Source organism: Macrobrachium nipponense, chromosome 13 (genome assembly GCF_015104395.2).
Source record: "Macrobrachium nipponense isolate FS-2020 chromosome 13, ASM1510439v2, whole genome shotgun sequence".
NCBI lineage: Eukaryota > Metazoa > Arthropoda > Malacostraca > Decapoda > Palaemonidae > Macrobrachium > Macrobrachium nipponense.
In genome coordinates, this window is record NC_087206.1 from 11,901,806 (window position 1) to 11,919,214 (window position 17,409).

General features: G+C 41.3%; 1 protein-coding gene across 2 annotated transcripts in view; it reads left to right on the forward strand.

The window, feature by feature from the left end:
• Positions 1-17,409, forward strand: part of LOC135225648 (uncharacterized) — a 112,854-nt gene that overhangs the window by 45,411 nt on the left and 50,034 nt on the right. Inside the window, exon 1 of one of the 2 annotated variants that reach the window (XM_064264974.1) lies at positions 4,702-5,081. The exons of the other annotated variant lie outside the window; for it this stretch is intronic. The gene's annotated coding sequence lies outside the window, so the exon portion shown is untranslated. Of the gene's footprint in view, positions 1-4,701; positions 5,082-17,409 lie in introns of those variants that run through there. 2 annotated transcript variants of the gene reach the window in all.

Below are 17,409 nucleotides of genomic sequence, written 5' to 3' on the forward strand. Positions count from 1 at the left end.
TTCATGGTAAACTAAGGTAAAAGTCAGACTTTTCTGCTAGTTTGTCCAAGTCTACTAGATGTTAAAATCTTTCTCTATATTTTCAGTCATTGTCCCATCAAAAGTGTCACATTTATTGGTAAAACTGAACATTACTACCGCGGCCTGATTCCCGCCATTGGAAGCTTTGCCGCATTTTGTTGATCCACTTGATTATGTTTATGTCTTCAGTCTTATGTTTATGTTTATATTTACCGTCTTTGTTTGTTTTTCTTACGCTTATCTCCACGGGACTGGTACCAAACAAGGGGGCTATTTCGACCGTGAACTGGCAGATACCTTTATCTAGAGCGGCGTAGTATTAGTTTTCAGTTTGACCTATTTACTAATATTACAATGTAGCCACTACAACAAAAATTGTGAGGAATTCCTCTCACAACCATTTTATTTTCTAATATTTTTGTGTATCCACTTGTTTCCATGCTATTTTTCTCTGAAATTATTGATTGATTTTCACTGCATATTGCCGTCTGTCAGGTAATCGACAGACAGGAACTGTTACTGTATTTGTATTTATGTGAAAACCAAATATATTCGCATGCCCATATATTTTGTAAAGATATGTACGTCTACATTGGATGACATAATAAGGGTGAAAGTGTCGCGGGAGGATTTTCCCTCACCATGACATTAAGATACGAGAATAATAATACTAGATATTACTATACATATACAAAGATGATAATACTATTGTACATATGCACTTTTGTCAGTCGTCTTGCCTGGAGACGGGTCGGAGAATGGTAGTGTCATTGTTGACACGGTGGGGATGAAGACTGACGTTTATGCTGCCTGGGAAATAGGGTAGGCCTGTCGTACCTGCTATTACATGATATTCCTTGTGTGTATGGGTCTTACTATTGATGAGGCCAGGTGATGTCTTCCCACTAGGAGGCAATTGAAGTGCTGATTTCCATTTTAGGGGTATTGAAGAAAATTCCTGGTACTCAGCTTGTTTCTTTATTACTCAGTACATCATGCCAAATTTCTCCCAGGCCTAGTCTCCTGGACTTGATTAATTTACCTAGTCTTCAGAACTCCTGGACTAGATTTCTGGACTAGATCCCCTGGACTAGATCCCTTGCAAGGGACAGATAATCATTTGTATTAATAACTTGGTAAAATAGCCAGAATGAGAGGTGGACTGATTGACGTCCTTTTCACATGAAAGCATTCGTGATTCTTACATGTGTTGTTAGTGTTACCAAAATACAGACGAAAGATTCAGGGCAGCGCTCCCATACTCAAAGTGAAAGATAAACAAAACAAGGGACTGGCTACACTGCCACACTCGTCCACAACAGAAACGAAAACTTTTCACAGTTCCAATCATTTTTACAACAGTAAAGATATTAGAGGAGGATGATGAATCAATTCCTAAATAAATCACTAATAATTAAAGTAATATTTTCCCCATTACAAAAGAACCACATCTATTCGAGAATGACACTCTTAACATTATATTATCTGATTTGCTATGTTCTAGTACGAAGTATCTGTGGTGCGGTCAGCACTGAAAAGATGGCTTTACACAAAGACGAAGTCTTTTGTCATAAACGTCAGTAGACGTTTTAGTGACGAAGTGTAATTTCTGTTTTAGTTATGATAATTCATTTGTCTTTATATATATGAAATTGTTCTTGGTGAATGTATTGTGCATATTACGTATGGTAAGAGTTGGTGTCATTGGGTCTTGTTTGTGCCTCTCGCCAGAGAAGCCATTAGGAGAAGTCAAAAGATCGTGAGGGGAAGGGAAGGGTAGTAGTTCACCCCTCTGAACGCTCCTTTGCGTCCCCCTCTAGGAGTGTGTATGCGTATGTGCGTAGTATACTGTATGGGCATGATACCGCCCAAATTGTATTGACACGTACCGCCAATTAATTCACTACATTTAATAAATATATAGAAGTTGCACACTATTATATTTGGAATTTATTTTTGACAACGAACTTGATAATTATTGTAAAGTTTTTTATGTTCATGAAAACCTTGTAAGTCAGTTCTGCATTCGTGGTAATTGTATAACTTGTCTCTTTTCCCCAACAAAACCCGAATGCAGGACGGAACGAACAGCTTCTTGGCTCTACTTTTGAGGTGACCTGTTATCTAGTGTTGTGTAGTGATGTGTGTGTGAATTTAGAAAGAGCGATTGCCCTGATTCTTTGAATTTTGTCGTAATTTGTTTCATTTAAGTGCCATTGATTTACAATTCCCTTTGAGTGATTAATTTCATTTGTCAATTATATGTTATTACTCTTTGATATGTTTAACTTTTAGTTATTAAATTAATTTTAACTTTACATTTATCAAATGCGTTTTGAATATCCCTCGATTTTATCTCATTTTTCCTATATTTCAGTTTTGTGGATGGTGAATATAAATTGATCTGATAAACGTTTATTGTGTTCATACTTTAAGGTTATGCAAATAACTTTTAGAAACGAGATAACACAGTGGTCCTCTAAGGTCTGAAAATCAACCCGTGAGTACTCGCAACATTTAGAGAGAGAGAGAAGAGAGAGAGAGAGAGAGAGAGGCGCGTACCTCTCGCCGTATCTTGTGTAGCGATTTATGATCTGAATTCATGTCTACAAGGACTGCTCAATAAGTGAAAGTACTTAATTGTGCTACTATTCATTAATGATATTGGTGTGTTATCCTCGTTAATAATGAATTGGGTTGAGAGATATCTCCCCGTAATTTAGAAACCGCAAAGGGAGTTTTGTGGAGTTGTTACGGAAGGCTTTTAGCGGTTTTTGACCAAGTAACAACGTTAAGCATATAATACAGTCCACTATAAGTCCATCTTTTTCGCCACAAAAATGCTACCCAGGTACTGTCCTTCAACGCGCCACCCACATGGCACGAACAGAAACCACTCACCATGGGATAGGATTTATTAAATCATATTAGGCCTAAGTTAGCCTAAATCATCACCAACCCTGTATGCAATAAAATATGCAACGGTAGAAAAATTTGAACATGAAGAATAGTATTTCTAGATTAAGAAATAGCAATGCGTAAAACTGAATTTAGGAAATAAATGGACTGAGAGAAAGAAAGAAAGAAGTACAACTCATTGTACCTCTCTCTCTCTCTCTCTCTCTCTCTCTCTCTATCTCTCCTTCTCTCTTCTCTCTTCTCTCATCTCTCTCTCCTCTCTCTCTCTCTCTGAATAAATGAATAAATAAATAAATAAATTAATTAATTAATATATATGTGTGCATGTATGTATACAGTACATATATTTATCACATCACTATTACATTTTATGTACACAAACATTAAACTACAAATATCGATTACTATCTAATTCGCTCTGCTTTAGGAATATCGCCAAAAGAAATAATAACTACGTGCGCACACACAAACGTATATATATATATATATATATATATATATATATATATATATATGTTTGTATATACCAAGTGTGTGTCCTTTCGCGTGTGTTTGTGCGAACTCTCTGGACCAGATCAAAATATAATTAAAAATTAGAAACATATATAACCCCAATACAAAATTTCCATATGACTGAAAGGGACAGTTTCTTATCATTAGTAACAATCAGGACATTGATATCATGACTTGTTGGTTATGACTAATAATGTATATACGTCTTATCGTTACAATATTGGAGCTAGTCATTCCCATAGTGGTTTCTATCACATGATGGTGGAACTGAAGGCTGTTGTTGTGCGTTCTTTCAGTGGCTGTTGTAGATACATCTGGCCTTATGCCATCACGAACTCTTGCTCCAAGAGCAGCGCAAAATCAAACATATCTTGAAGTCAGTGTATGTCATTTTACACATATACATGATCTTAAAATAGTGCATCTATTTAGCTCACCGAAATGTATTTATTGAATACGGATTATCACAGCAAGTGACATTTAATTCTTTCCCGTGGTAGTAATTTAAACCTCATAATTTGAACCTCGCTTAATTCGATGACTGAGCGTAATTAGAATATGATTTATTGTTCATGGGTGAAGTTGATTAAGTCCTACATGAGCAGAGTAAAAATTACGAATTGAGAGAGAGAGAGAGAGAGAGAGAGAGAGAGAGAGAGAGAGTTAAGCTCATTTTAGTCTTGTTTTTCAGGTTAGTTACGCAACGCCCGCCAAAGACGAACTGCATAAGCGTGAAATGGATCAGTTTTTCAGGTTTTGTAAAGAAAAAAAAATAAGTTGACGAACATTTGGTTATGTTACTCTCGAGGCCATCCAGTCAACGATTTGTTTATTTGAATATATAAGTATAGTTCTTGCTGGTTGAGACTTACGGTTAATTAGCTGTCGATAATTTACTTCCATAGAAAGGAAATTATTTCTAGAAATGTATTGTTTATGTATTTTAATATTCAGTGTGTATGAAGAGTAGTACTACACGAAATAGTATCCCGGAGGGGGTTTTAAAAGCTCTTTAAATGGCGAGCGAAAGTTAAGGCTGACTGGTAGGTCTATTTCCTATCTAAACGTAATGTTTTAGATCAACAGCTTAAACAAATTACCTGCTCATAGAGAGATAATGTACCATTACTATTCTCCCATAGCTTTCACCCGCGATGAAAAATCAAACCATTTTAAAGCCTGAAAAATAATTTAGTTGTTATGAATGATGACACCTTCATTCAAAACCGGCGCCTGGCCGCCTTCTTCTTGTTGCTATCAGCTGTTCCTCCATGAGAGGGAACGTGGGCTTGTTTTCGGATACCATCACCCTGCAACGTGCCTCACACGTCCCACAAATTCCCCATTTTTGAGCAGTCCTCGCAAGGACATCCCAGTACACCCTACCGGGCGTGAAATAGGAGGCATGCGTTGTCTCCTGGAAGTTCGTTTCAGGGAATAAGGGGCCGAACGGAGGAGGAATTCAAGTTGGTTCTCGTCGATCCTGCCTTTCCGGACGCCAACAACGAGAACCCCCCCACCACGTAACTCTGAGGGAGGATTGAAATTCGAGCACCGAGAGTTGCTCTCTTCCCTCTCGTATCACTGTAGAGGATTGAGGGTCCTTTCTTGGTCGTCCTGGCACTAAGGTAAGTAGGTTGGTCTATGCTAAGCCTAGGCCTAGCTTTCGTCCTTGTTGCCGGGTTACTTAGTATTTACTCCTACGTTATGTGAGTTTCTCATTCGCCTTTGGCCTTCCAGAAGGTACTAGCTACTGCTCATTTGCGTTAAAATTTAAGTCACTTTATCAACTATTTCAATAATGTAGCCAAGTATTTAGCTATTGTGAAATTTTGTCAGTGGTTCAGAGTCATGCACATGACGTTCCTGATAGCGATGGTGTTAAGATTTAAATTATCTACTTCATTAACCAGTAAGATTTCAATAATTTAATTAACAATTAAGATTTAAATCGCTGCATTAACCAGTAAGATTTAAATCCCTGCATTACTAACCAGTAAGGTTTAAATCACTGCATTAACCAGTAAGATTTAGCTAAATCATATCAACCAACTTCTATTGTATTTAGTGTAAAATTAGCTGTAGATTTTACTAGTTAATATAGTATACCAGGGTAGAACATCACAGCAGGCCAGCAGGCCACCTACCATCAATGCAAGCCACCCTCCGAAAAAGTACATTATAACGCGTCCTGACACCCGAGATGGGCATCAGTCGCGACTTGTTGTTGGTGAGAAACGGAGCTAAAGACCTCTACTCTCCTTTCGAAGTAAGTATTTTCTCCAAAGTTAGAAATTAAGGCCAAATTTTAAGATTTAAACAGAGGGTACTGAAAACGGTCTCAAACGTAGTGCAAATCTCACCAAAACGCGTTCAACATTTTACTTACAACTCGAGGTATTTAGAAGATTGACGCCATCTCGATGTTTACGGAGTAGCTTGTGTCAATAAACTAACCATTTCCTGTGATAAATCCGCACACCACTTGTACCCACAGACGCTGGAGCACTTTTATCACAACTCGAAACACGATTTCTCATCAACAACAAGCCAGGCGTAAACAGCTGTTTGGGTAGAAGATGACGAGAAGCGTGCTTCTTGGCTAATTTTTAAATAAGTAGTAAAACATCAATATTTTACATATTTATGATGATTAATTTGAAAATATTCGTTATTGAAAAATTAACTCGACTCTGACTCAAATTTAAGTAATTATTTTTCTGAATTAGAACGTTCTTTCAAGTTCTGTATTATGACGTCACGACATCTTGACTTTCGTACCTATTGTAAATAATTGCTATACTCAACTGTCATTGCAGAACAGTTTACCAGTTATTCATGCAGATTGTTATCAGCTATACATGTAATTGTTATAATCGTAATGCGCATATATATCTTTATTATTTACTTTTTGGATATATGAAGATGTTTTACTGCTGGATTATCGCCGTAGTGTGACGCAATCGTTTTCGGTCCATGGGCCTCTGTCTGTTTTCGCACCATAAGAAATTATGGGGCCGAATTTGCAATGACCAGAAAGTCGTTAAAAGAGGAAAGTTAACATTGAGGGGCATATGTTTTTTGACTGAGAAAAAATTTATTCAATAGCTAGCTTGTAAAAAATACTTGGTTATAAAAACTTGATTGACAACTAAGCAGCATGTCTACTATGGGTTTCAGAGACAGTGCAAGCACGTTTTTGGGCAATACCTATTTCTGTAACGAACACTCGTAACAGAACGAGATTTTTCTTTAGTGCATTACCCCAGTGCCGTAATTTATAAGGGTATCGTGAATCACTAATCGTAAAGAATAACTACACTTGTCCTTGTACTAATAGACCAAAACTCCATTATCCAGAAATGGATAGGAACACACCAGTAAACAGCTCCACCTACCCTCTCCCCCCACCTCCACCGCCACCCCTGTCCTTCTTCCTTCCTTCACCTTCCCTTCTCTCTCTCTGAAAGTTGTTGCAGTTTAAACTTATTTTCTATGATTTTTCCATCTATCTATCTAATAATAGTAGTTTACATTGGTGGATATATCTAACGATTCACTCGGTTGTTACCTGCCCATTGACCGATATATTTATACACTGATCCACTCAACTCTCTCTCTCTCTCTCTCTCTCTCTCTCTCTCTCTCTCTCTCTCTCTCTCTCTCTCTCTCTCTCTCTCTCTCTCTCTCTGTTTCTTTTATCGTAATTCGAAAAATGAACAAGAAAATATATTTCATACTTGTATAGCATTAATTAAATACTTTCAAGTTTTTAATTCAGTCGTAATGATGAATGTAGGTGCATCTACTAGTGCTCGCAAAATAGTTAAGCAGGACATAGGTATGTAAAATTTAAAAAATGAGAGAGGAGATAGAGAGAGAGAGAGAGAGGGGGAGAGAGAGAGAGGGAGAGAGAGAGAGAGAGAGAGGACGGAATAGGAAGGGACATTAAAATACCTGGAAATGAAAATCCCTATAATCCAATAATTATAGCCTCAGGGTTTGTCTCGAAAACCATTCAAAGGTCTGTCACACAAGTGTAAAGTTGTTTTGAAAATTTGGCAGACATGTCTCCTCATAGCGTATAGTGTTTGCTGATGAATGAGGTTGTGTTGTTTATTGTTAATTATTAACCTCCTATATACCCTACATGGTTGGGGGACCCTTTGTGAATGCTGGTTTTGTGTTGGGTAAATATTTTGGAGAGAGGTTGGGAAGGAATCCGTGCGTGCGCTAATTTTCATCACGAAGACATGTTTAAACAATAATAGCCACTTGATTTATGTTTCATTTTTATGACAATTTGTGTGGTTTATGTATGCTCTAATTTTAGTTTAAAAATATTAAAAAAATTTTCATGCACAACAGTTTATATTGCAGGTAATAAATATTATATTAGTTAGTAATAACGAACATGGGTACATCACGTAGGGCAAAGGGATGGGCCCACTTGCCCCTCACCCGGATATCGTCATTTCAGCGAGTGAAAATATGGCTCAGGTTTACTATGTCAACTGAACGACTTAAGGAGGTTACAGATTCTTTAGTAACGAACATTGACCCTCCAAACTGGGTATAAGACTATAAACAAAACGTTGAAATTGGTGAAATTAGGCTATGTATTGGAAGTATATATACATAAATATTAAAGCAATTTTATCATTATTGCATTACTATGACAACTAGAATTCATGGAAACAGTTTATAATAATGGAACGGCGTATGTGTGAAGCCTCCACTAATGTGGCAACGATGATTTTGCCATTCTTAGCATGCAAACTTAGCATGCAAACATTAAAGGTTACATTTATTTCTGGCATACGATTATTTAAGAAATTCAAAATACTAATAAAGACTGAAATCAATGAAAAGTGCTAGCAAAAACAAAAAAGCAAAAAAAAAAAAAAAACGTAGTCGTTCCTCTATGCACTTTCCGTATTCGTTCCTTTATGGTTTTTCGGCAGCCAGATGTACGAAAACTTTAGAAACATTTGATTTTATCTACGTTAGAAATATCTGTAATTTTTCGGGGTAATTTGGTTGCAAAAAAGGATAATATACATGAATTAAATCAAAATTTTTAAATAACAATGTAAATTTAAACTAAATAACGAGTAAAGTAACAGTTTAGGGAATAAAACTTGCGTTTCGTCGTCTGTCGTCGTCTGCTGTTTGTAATTGTGTTTATGGCGCGCGCGCTTAGAAACCAGGAACAGCAACGGGTTTTAAAGTACAATGTGGAGTGAACTGAGACCAAAATGTGTATAATAACAATCAAATAAGCACTGTGGAGTTTCAGTTGTGATGGCAGTAAGGATAAAAACCGCCGATTACAAGGTAAGAATGAATTCAGTTCCAACCATAACCCCGGGAATAACAAGTTTCATACTTTCACTAATATAGGCAACAAAATGTTGTTTTATTGTGCTGATTACAACTGCAATCTTGAGTAAGATCAATAAAAGTTACATACATACGCTAACATTGTTTAAATGAGTGCTGGGAAGGCTGGGGAAAGATGGTGGCCGTCACTGATGAGAACCGTCCATGAAAAACGTAGCCGCCATATTGGATTTCAAAACTGCCTTGAAAACATATTTTACGAAGAGCTCACATGCTTATTTTAGTTCGTATGGGGCTTTCATATATCACAATATGTTGACGAAACTTCAGTCTTTTAAATGGTATGCTTAGAGTTGCAATTGTATTCATGTTTCACCAATTAAATATCGAGTGAATAAGACCCGTCTACCGTGATGAGGGTTGGCCTGTTGTGATGTTTCCCCCCATATGAAGCGCCCTCCAATTATCGAGTAGTATGTTCCAATGTACAACTCAAACATACTGTTTCTTACATTAGAAGTAGGCTACAGTAGACACGTGCCGGTAGAAGTGTTAAAGTTGCAGATGGTATTGTAATAATTTTGTGTGAACTGATTCCAACATACACTGTTTGTATCGTCGCAGGGGAACAGGCTGATTCGGACCATGTACTGGCTCATTCGGACCTTCATATGATTGGCCGAGTTTTCTATGCAGTTTTACCTCTTGAACAAGAATTTTAAATAGTATTTATTCGGACGACTGTAATTAACCCCCAGGGGCTCGTACTAAACACGGCGAAATACATTTGACGCCCCAATTCCTGGTGGCTTTCGTATTCGCGGGGACGAACAATACGGAATGCTTATATAGAAATACCCATTGCTATAATACCTATAAGATTATTAGTTTGGGTCCGAATCAGTCAAGATTAAGGTCCGAATCTGGTCCGAATCAGCCACGGTCCAAATAAGCCTGCATCCCGTCGCAGCATAGTAGCCATTAGGTATAGCTTAGTTTTGCCTGTTGATTGGTCAGGTTTCATGTGTGATGCGGTGAGAACCTCATTAGGTCTTTATGTCTTGCTATTTTGCCTACCAATTGAAACAAGTTGTTTTTGTTGTTCACCATTACCTAGTGTTTGTGCAGATTATTTTACTATTTAAATTTATCTTTTGCTGTTTAGGCTAACGGGTGACCAAAATCACATGACGTGAACCAATTGCTGATGATTGTTTCAAAATGCTTAAATCACAAGATAAGTAATATGCTTGATGAGCATAAATTTTTTAGGTCAGCAGATACCACAAGATGCAGTGCTTTTAGCACTGAGTACTCCATCAGTGAAAACATACACTCGCATTCTAAGACAAATACAAATGACTTTAAATATGCTATTTCATGTCTATAATAATTACTTGGTTGAAAACACACTACAGGAAACAGAAGAGTCAAAAACCCAATCTCAACCTTACCCTCCCCAACCCTATGCAGAGCATTGTGTCCTAAAGAACCTCCACCCCAATCCTAACCTCACTTAGATCACCAAAAATCATAACGGTAAAATGCAAACATTCCTCTCATCCCAACTTGCGCGCTTATTTATTACTATAAGGTTGGGATGTACACGAATTTCTGTGCCTGTCTCATTTCTTAACCAAATACCCTATGTACTCTGTTTTGTGACAGAGAGGTATTTAACGCTTGAATGGATTATTTTCAAATGGTTACGACGGCGTATCAAAGATAACTCTTCATATGATCCCTTTTGTGACCTACGCACAAGGCTGGCATTGTTAAACTGATTACTGATTGAATATTGGCAGTAGGCTAGAAGCATCTTGATATATAAGCATAAGAATTTATGAACATTCAATTGGATGAAGACAGTGGATAATTATTCCGTATTATTGTTATTCAGAAGATGAATGCAATTAATATGAAAAAGGTCACAGTAGCCATTAACTTGATATTTGAGCTTCCAAAGGTTAAGGTCTTTATTAGGAAGGAGTAACAGGAAAGGGAAATAGAGAAAGAAGATAACACTTATTAAAAAAAAAATAGATTAACAAATTAATTAATACAAAGATAAAAAAAAAGCACGCTGGGATTTTGCATGCACTGCAAATAGCCCTCACCTCTAAGTGTCCAAGAAGTGACAGTACACTTTGAAAACTATAATGAAGGCTTTGCAAAGATTGTAGAAGCCTTCACATTTTTATTGGTGACAGTGTAACTTACTGACTTACCTCCTACACTTCATATAAGAAAAATGCCAAAATTACTGTCATTTGACCATTTCTGATAGTGGATTTGGTTGTGGCGAGAAATTAATTTGAAAGCATTATGTACCAGCTACTGAACATTCCTCATGTATAGCCTGTATGCCATATGTATGAATTCCTAGTTCTGTTAGGCTAGTATACTGTATGGCTTTTCTTAGGATAAATATTTTCATAAAGACTAAATGTTATCTTTATTGTTAACATGTATCTTGTGAAATTAGGCCTAGGCCATCATAGTTTAGGGTAGCCTAGAAATAGGCCTTTTTTTTTTTCCAGGGTATAGTTGTAGCGTATTTGTTACATTGTGTCAGTGTTTGGATTGTCTCATGTTAAGAAACAGAGGTGGTTACTCAGTGTGACACAAATCAAAGGAGGAGCTGAGTAGTGCTTGCCTGAGATATGCAAGTACTTGCGATTATCCTCTGACATATGCTAGCTCAGGCCTAGCTAGGCCACTCTCATTCAGATTGGTTTTTGGGTACTGTAATGGTTTATTAATTAACTGAACAACCTGTATGGCCTTTTTTGTTGGTGGACACCTTATGTTTATAGAACAATGGTTCTTTGTAGTTCACAGACTTTTTTTTTTTTTTTTTTTTTGCCCGGTCATAGCAAGAGTTTACCTCCTACTAAAAACTCATACTAACTTTTTGTGAAATTTTTTCTTTTCTCTCCTTTCATCCCAATTTAATTTTGTTGCCTCCTTCAGGAAGCCTGGAAGCCTTGCCTATCCACAACATTCATATTAGTAGACCATTTATTGCTATTACATTTGTTATCCATCAACATTTTTTTCCACAATTTTGCCAATTCCTTACCTTATCAAGCAACATTTTCAGCCAGCCTTACTAGCCCAAAGTAGGGAAGCTTATTTGTCAATGAGATTTTTTTCTTAGCTTATTCTCTTTGGTTTTTTATTCGAGGGTTTATCAACAAATATGGGAAAAGCAGCAACGTCGAAAATGTACTACATATTCTTGGTCAATTTGGTTTGACTATAGACCCTCTTAGATTAGGGTAGCCTAGGCATTATCATTACCTTAGACACTGTGATGTAAATACCTGAGACTTATTTGCTTAACATATACTGAGAAATAAGCTTTTGCTATTTTTAAAGTAGAGTTGCAGCATATTTGTTTCATTGTGTCAGTGTTTAGATCACCTCATGTTAAGAAACTGAGGTGATTACTCGGTCCGACACAAAGTAAAGGAGGAGCCGACTAGTGCTTACTTTAGACATGCAAGTACTTGCGATTATCCTCTCACATAAGCTAGTTTGTTCAGCTGAATCCTACCCTAGACTATTCTCATTCAAAACTAATTTTGGGTACTATAACGGTTTGTTAGGCTAGTATACTGTACGGCTTTTCTTAGGATAAATATTTTCATAAAGACTAAATGTTATCTTTATTGTTAACATGTATCTTTTGAAATTAGGCCTAGGCCATCATAGTTTAGGGTAGCCTAGAAATAGGCTTTTTTTTTTCCAGGGTATAGTTGTAGCGTATTTGTTACATTGTGACAGGGTTTAGATTGTCTCGTGTTAAGAAACATAGGTGGTTACTCAGTCTGACACAAATCAAAGGAGGAGCTGAGTAGTAGTGCTTGCCTGAGATATGCAAGTACTTGCGATTATCCTCTGACATGCTAGCTCAGGCCTAGCCTAGGCCACTCTCATTCAGATTGGTTTTTGGGTACTGTAATGGTTTATTAATTAACTGAACAACCTGTATGGCCTTTTTTGTTGGTGGACACCTTATGTTTATAGAACAATGGTTCTTTGTAGTTCACAAACAGACTTTTTTTTTTTTTTTTTTGTTTTTTTTTTTTTTTTTTTGCCCGGTTATAGCAAGAGTTTGCCTCCTACTAACTTTGTTCCGACTAAGTACAAACCGTCGGTTGTCTAACAAAAGGATATCCGCGGGAACGCGCCGCCGCTACCGCATACAAAGAGTTCAAACTTGAATCGCTGTACCTGGGTCTGGGGTAACTGCGCGGGGTGAGCCCGGGCCAGCTTGGTAGGTCATTGTGATACCATTCTTTTCGCGGTAGCCGTCGTGTCAACACCTACTCCTTCCGTCTTGACCCGACTTGAGATTAAACAACGCATGACCGCCGACTGTAGTCTTTCTTTATCGTGATATATCTTTGACATCCTGTGCTTGAGTGCTTCCCCAGTGCCCTTTTCCTATCCTTTTATTTATCCTTTAGTATTACCTAGCATCCTAACTTCCCTGTAAGTATGGAAGGCGGATCTATGGTGGGTTTTTCGGGGAGGATTTGTGTGTGTGTTTCCGATGGCATGCGTTGCGTTACATCTTGCCTTCGCCAAACCTCGGATCCTCATCTGTGGTGTAATTGCTTGTAGGGGTTTTGAATGTTCCCCTGATGCATCGTGTTCAACCTGTGCGCAGTGGAATAATGATCAGTGGAGGCTCTATTATGAGGCGCATGAGAGTGTTTTCAGTGACGCTAATGTTGATGCCGATAAGCCTAGGCCTAGGCCGACTACTGTGGGGCCTAAGGACGTTGTGTGAGGGGATAGTGCCCAATTGGAGATTACTAGGCCTAGTAATCCTTCCTCCTTATTAACGGGGACCTAGTTAGTGAGCCTAGTGTCCTTCCCAAGAAACTTAGGCTAAAGAAACCTTCGTCGTCGGGGGCTAGGAAAGCAGGTAAGAGGAAAGAAGCTACCCTAGGGGGCTGGGATCCATGTTCTGCCTCGAAGCGTAACAAGAAGGGGTCTGCAACCGAGAGCTTGTTCCCGCCTAGCCTAAGGCCGAACTATCTAGTATGACCATAGCAGTACCGAGACACAGCCGGGTGCCAAGGTAACCCCCTGTTCCTCTCGGGCACAATCAGTCCAGCCCCAGGAGGGATCCGGTGACGGACCTGATGCCTCACCCTCCCATCCTGAGGACAGTGCTAAGGAGCCCGGAACGGGACCCAACTCGCAGGAGCCGGAGGCCCCCTCCCCTCCAGAAGTTGCGGCAACCCGACGCAAGAAGCCAGCCAGCCACAACGCTCGGAGGAGGAGCATCAATGGCGACCTTTCGATGCCGCAAGGCCTAGGTCGCGCTGAGAGACCAGTGCCAGCGTTGATGCCCAGAAAAAAAGCTAAGCCTAGGCATGAGCCTAGTACCTCCGCACCACCTCCATCAGTTAGCCTAGGTACAGTGGGGGCCCAGGTCCTCACTCCGCACTGGACATTGCGAACCTGGTCAAACAGGCGGTGGAGGACTACTTAAGCTCCAAAAAGGAGGTTTCCCAGCAAGTGGAGAAGAAGAACACCAGTCTAGAGGAGTCTGCCCGTAGGATGGAAGAAGCCAGGAAGAAGTTCCTTTTGGAAAAGAAGTCAGAGGAACTGTTTCCAGATTTGGGTGACAGTTCTGACTCTGATTCCAAGCCCGATTCATGCTCCGAGGGGGAGCCCGATTCTGACCCCGATTCGGACGGCAGTCAGACTAGCTCACCTGCGGAGCCCGAGCCCTTATCATTCAACCAGATTCTGTCGTTGATTAGAAGCGCCAATGGCCTAACAGAAAACTGAGGAACTGAACCAGGAGTTTCAGTCAGAGGTGCATAAGGTGCTCAACCTGAAGAATTCACAGCCCCCCTCGGTCAGCCTCCCCTGGAGCAACCAAGGTTAGGCAGGTAGCCATGGCTAGAGCGTCCCGAGAAGCCACGACTTCACCAACTAGGGTATCTGAGAAACAGGGGGTGGCTTCCTATCCCTGCTCAGGGGGCCAGCAGGTATTATAGGCCAACAGGTGACAAACTAAGGGAGTCTGCATATTCCCAGGGACCTTGCAGATCTCTTAGATGTCAGTCTGGACGCCCTTCAGAAAAAGCACCTCTTGCTCTCTCCCTCAGAAACCGAAGGACTCATTCGCGCTCTAGCTCTGGCCCTCGCTACGAATTCGTGGATGGAACGTCTACTGGCAGCACTTCCGCAGTTTTTCTTACCCGAGCTCCAGCCTCAGCAGCAGCAGAACTTGTCTTCGTTCATGCAGTGTGGGATCAAGACACTCTCGCACCAAGCAGACAACTTAGCGGTCCTGTGGGCTAATATGGAGGTGAAGAGGAGAGAGAATGCCTTCAAGGAGGCAAATCGCCAGTGGTGAGAGACCTCCTCCCGGACTTACGGAAAAACCCGCTGTTCCAGAAAGAACTTATTCCTGCGGAAGAAGTTCGCAAGGCAGCGGAGAAGAAGGAGCGATCTCTCCAATCTAGGGCTCTCTCCAATTCCGCACCCCGGGCCATAGACCACGGCCAGCACCACAGATTAGCCAACAGGTAAGAGAAGCGCAGAGACCGGCTTTTCCCGTGCGTAGGCGAGAGGAGAAGAAACCTTACTCTGTGTCGAAGGACAAGTTCCATAGGGAGAAGACTCGTCCCTTTCCATCAAAGGAGCGGAAGCAGAAGGGCAACAGAAGGGAGGGAGGTCCCCGCAAAGAAATTCTAGGCCAGATCCTGCCCGTCAGCGGAAGGTAGGGGGTTGCTTGGCTGCCAATTGGCAAGTGTGGCAGCAAGCAGGAGCGGAAGATTGGACCCTGCAGGTTATCAAGTCAGGCTACCGTCTTCCTTCCAGTCTACACCCACTCTATCCCCTACCCCCATCCAAGTCCCTTCCTATCGACCGGACTCGGACCGCGGACGGGCCCTGGAGGAGGAAATATCCAAGCTACTTCAGAAAGGGGCGTTGGAAGAGGTTCAGGATCCAGGTCCAGGGTTCTACTCCAGACTCTTCCTGGTAGAAAAGGCAACAGGGGGTTGGAGGCCGGTCATAGACCTTTCACCCCTCAACAAGTTCCTTTCTCTGACAAAGTTTCGGATGGAAACGGCAGACTCCGTTCGAGCTTGTGTCAGGGAGGGAGACTTCATGGCCTCAATAGACCTTCAAGATGCCTACTTCCAAGTCCCTGTGCACCCCTCCTCCAGAAAATTCCTCAGGATTGTCAGCAAGGGAAAGACTCTGCAGTTCACCTGCCTGTGCTTCGGCCTCGCCACAGCCCCACAGGTGTTCACCAGGGTCTTCAAGATAGTGTCAGTTTGGGCACACGCCAAGAGGCATCCGTCTCCTCCGCTACCTGGACGATTGGCTCATCTTAGACCGAAGACGGCTGCGCAGTGTGCGGAGCACCTTCAGCTAGTTTTGTCATTCGTTCAGGAACTGGGAGTGGTGGTGAATGTCGACAAGTCGGATTTCACTCCCAGACAAAGGATGGTGTACCTCGGAATGACACTAGATTCATCCCTCATGAAGGCCTTCCCCTCGAGAACAGGGTCTCCGGCCTAGTATCTCAAGTGCGGAGAGCTTTGGGGCCCAGCCCTCCCACGGCAAAACTCTGCCAGTCCATCTTAGGACACATGGCCTCAATAGAGAGACTAGTGCCTCACAGCAGAAGGCGTATGAGGCCGCTTCAGTGGCTGTTCAAGAAACAATGGTCTCCTCAGGAAGGGGACCCCAACAGCAAAATTCTTCTCTCCCAAGAAGTAGGAAGTCCCTGGAGTGGTGGATGGTGCCTTCCCACCTCCAAGGGGGCATCTCTCTCAGTCCGAGAACCCCAGAGATTCTTCTCTTCACGGATGCATCAAAAGAAGGGTGGGGGGCGCACCTGACGGAGGAAGAAGTGAGCGGCCTGTGGTCGGAAGAAGAGAAAGCAGCTCACATCAATGTCTTGGAATTGAAGGCAGTCTTCCTCTCCCTTCAGCACTTCCTGTCTCAACTCCAAGGGAAAACGGTGGGCCTAATGTCAGACAACTCCACGGTGGTGCATATCTAAACAAACAGGGGGGCACAGTCTCACTGGATCTCTGTCGCCTGGCAGTACAAATCCAGGAGTTAGCAGAGGAAATGGACATCACCCTCAAGGCAAGATATATTCCAGGCAAGAAAAATGTTTGGGCGGACCATCTGAGCAGGAGGGGACAGATAATCAACACGAGTGGTCCCTCCATCAAGAAGTAGCAGATGGGCCTGATAAAGAAGTGGGGCTCTCCGTCGATAGACCTCTTTGCCACCGCTTGGAACAGGAAACTGCCAGTGTTCTTCTCCCCACTCCCAGACCCGCAGGCAGCGGGGGAGGATGCCCTCCTGCAAGATTGGAAGAACCTGGACGCTTACGCCTTTCCGCCTTTCCCCCTCCTCCAGAAGATCCTTCAGAAGATTCGCTACTCGCAGAACCTGCGAGTAACCTTAGTAGCTCCTTGGTGGCCGGAAGCCCCCTGGTTCCCAGAAGTGCTGGATCTTCAGTTAGAGACCTCCCGTTAAGCCTACCAGACGATGATCTCCTCGCCCAACCCAACAACCCGGATGCCTACACCCAAATCCGTCGGCCCTCCGCTT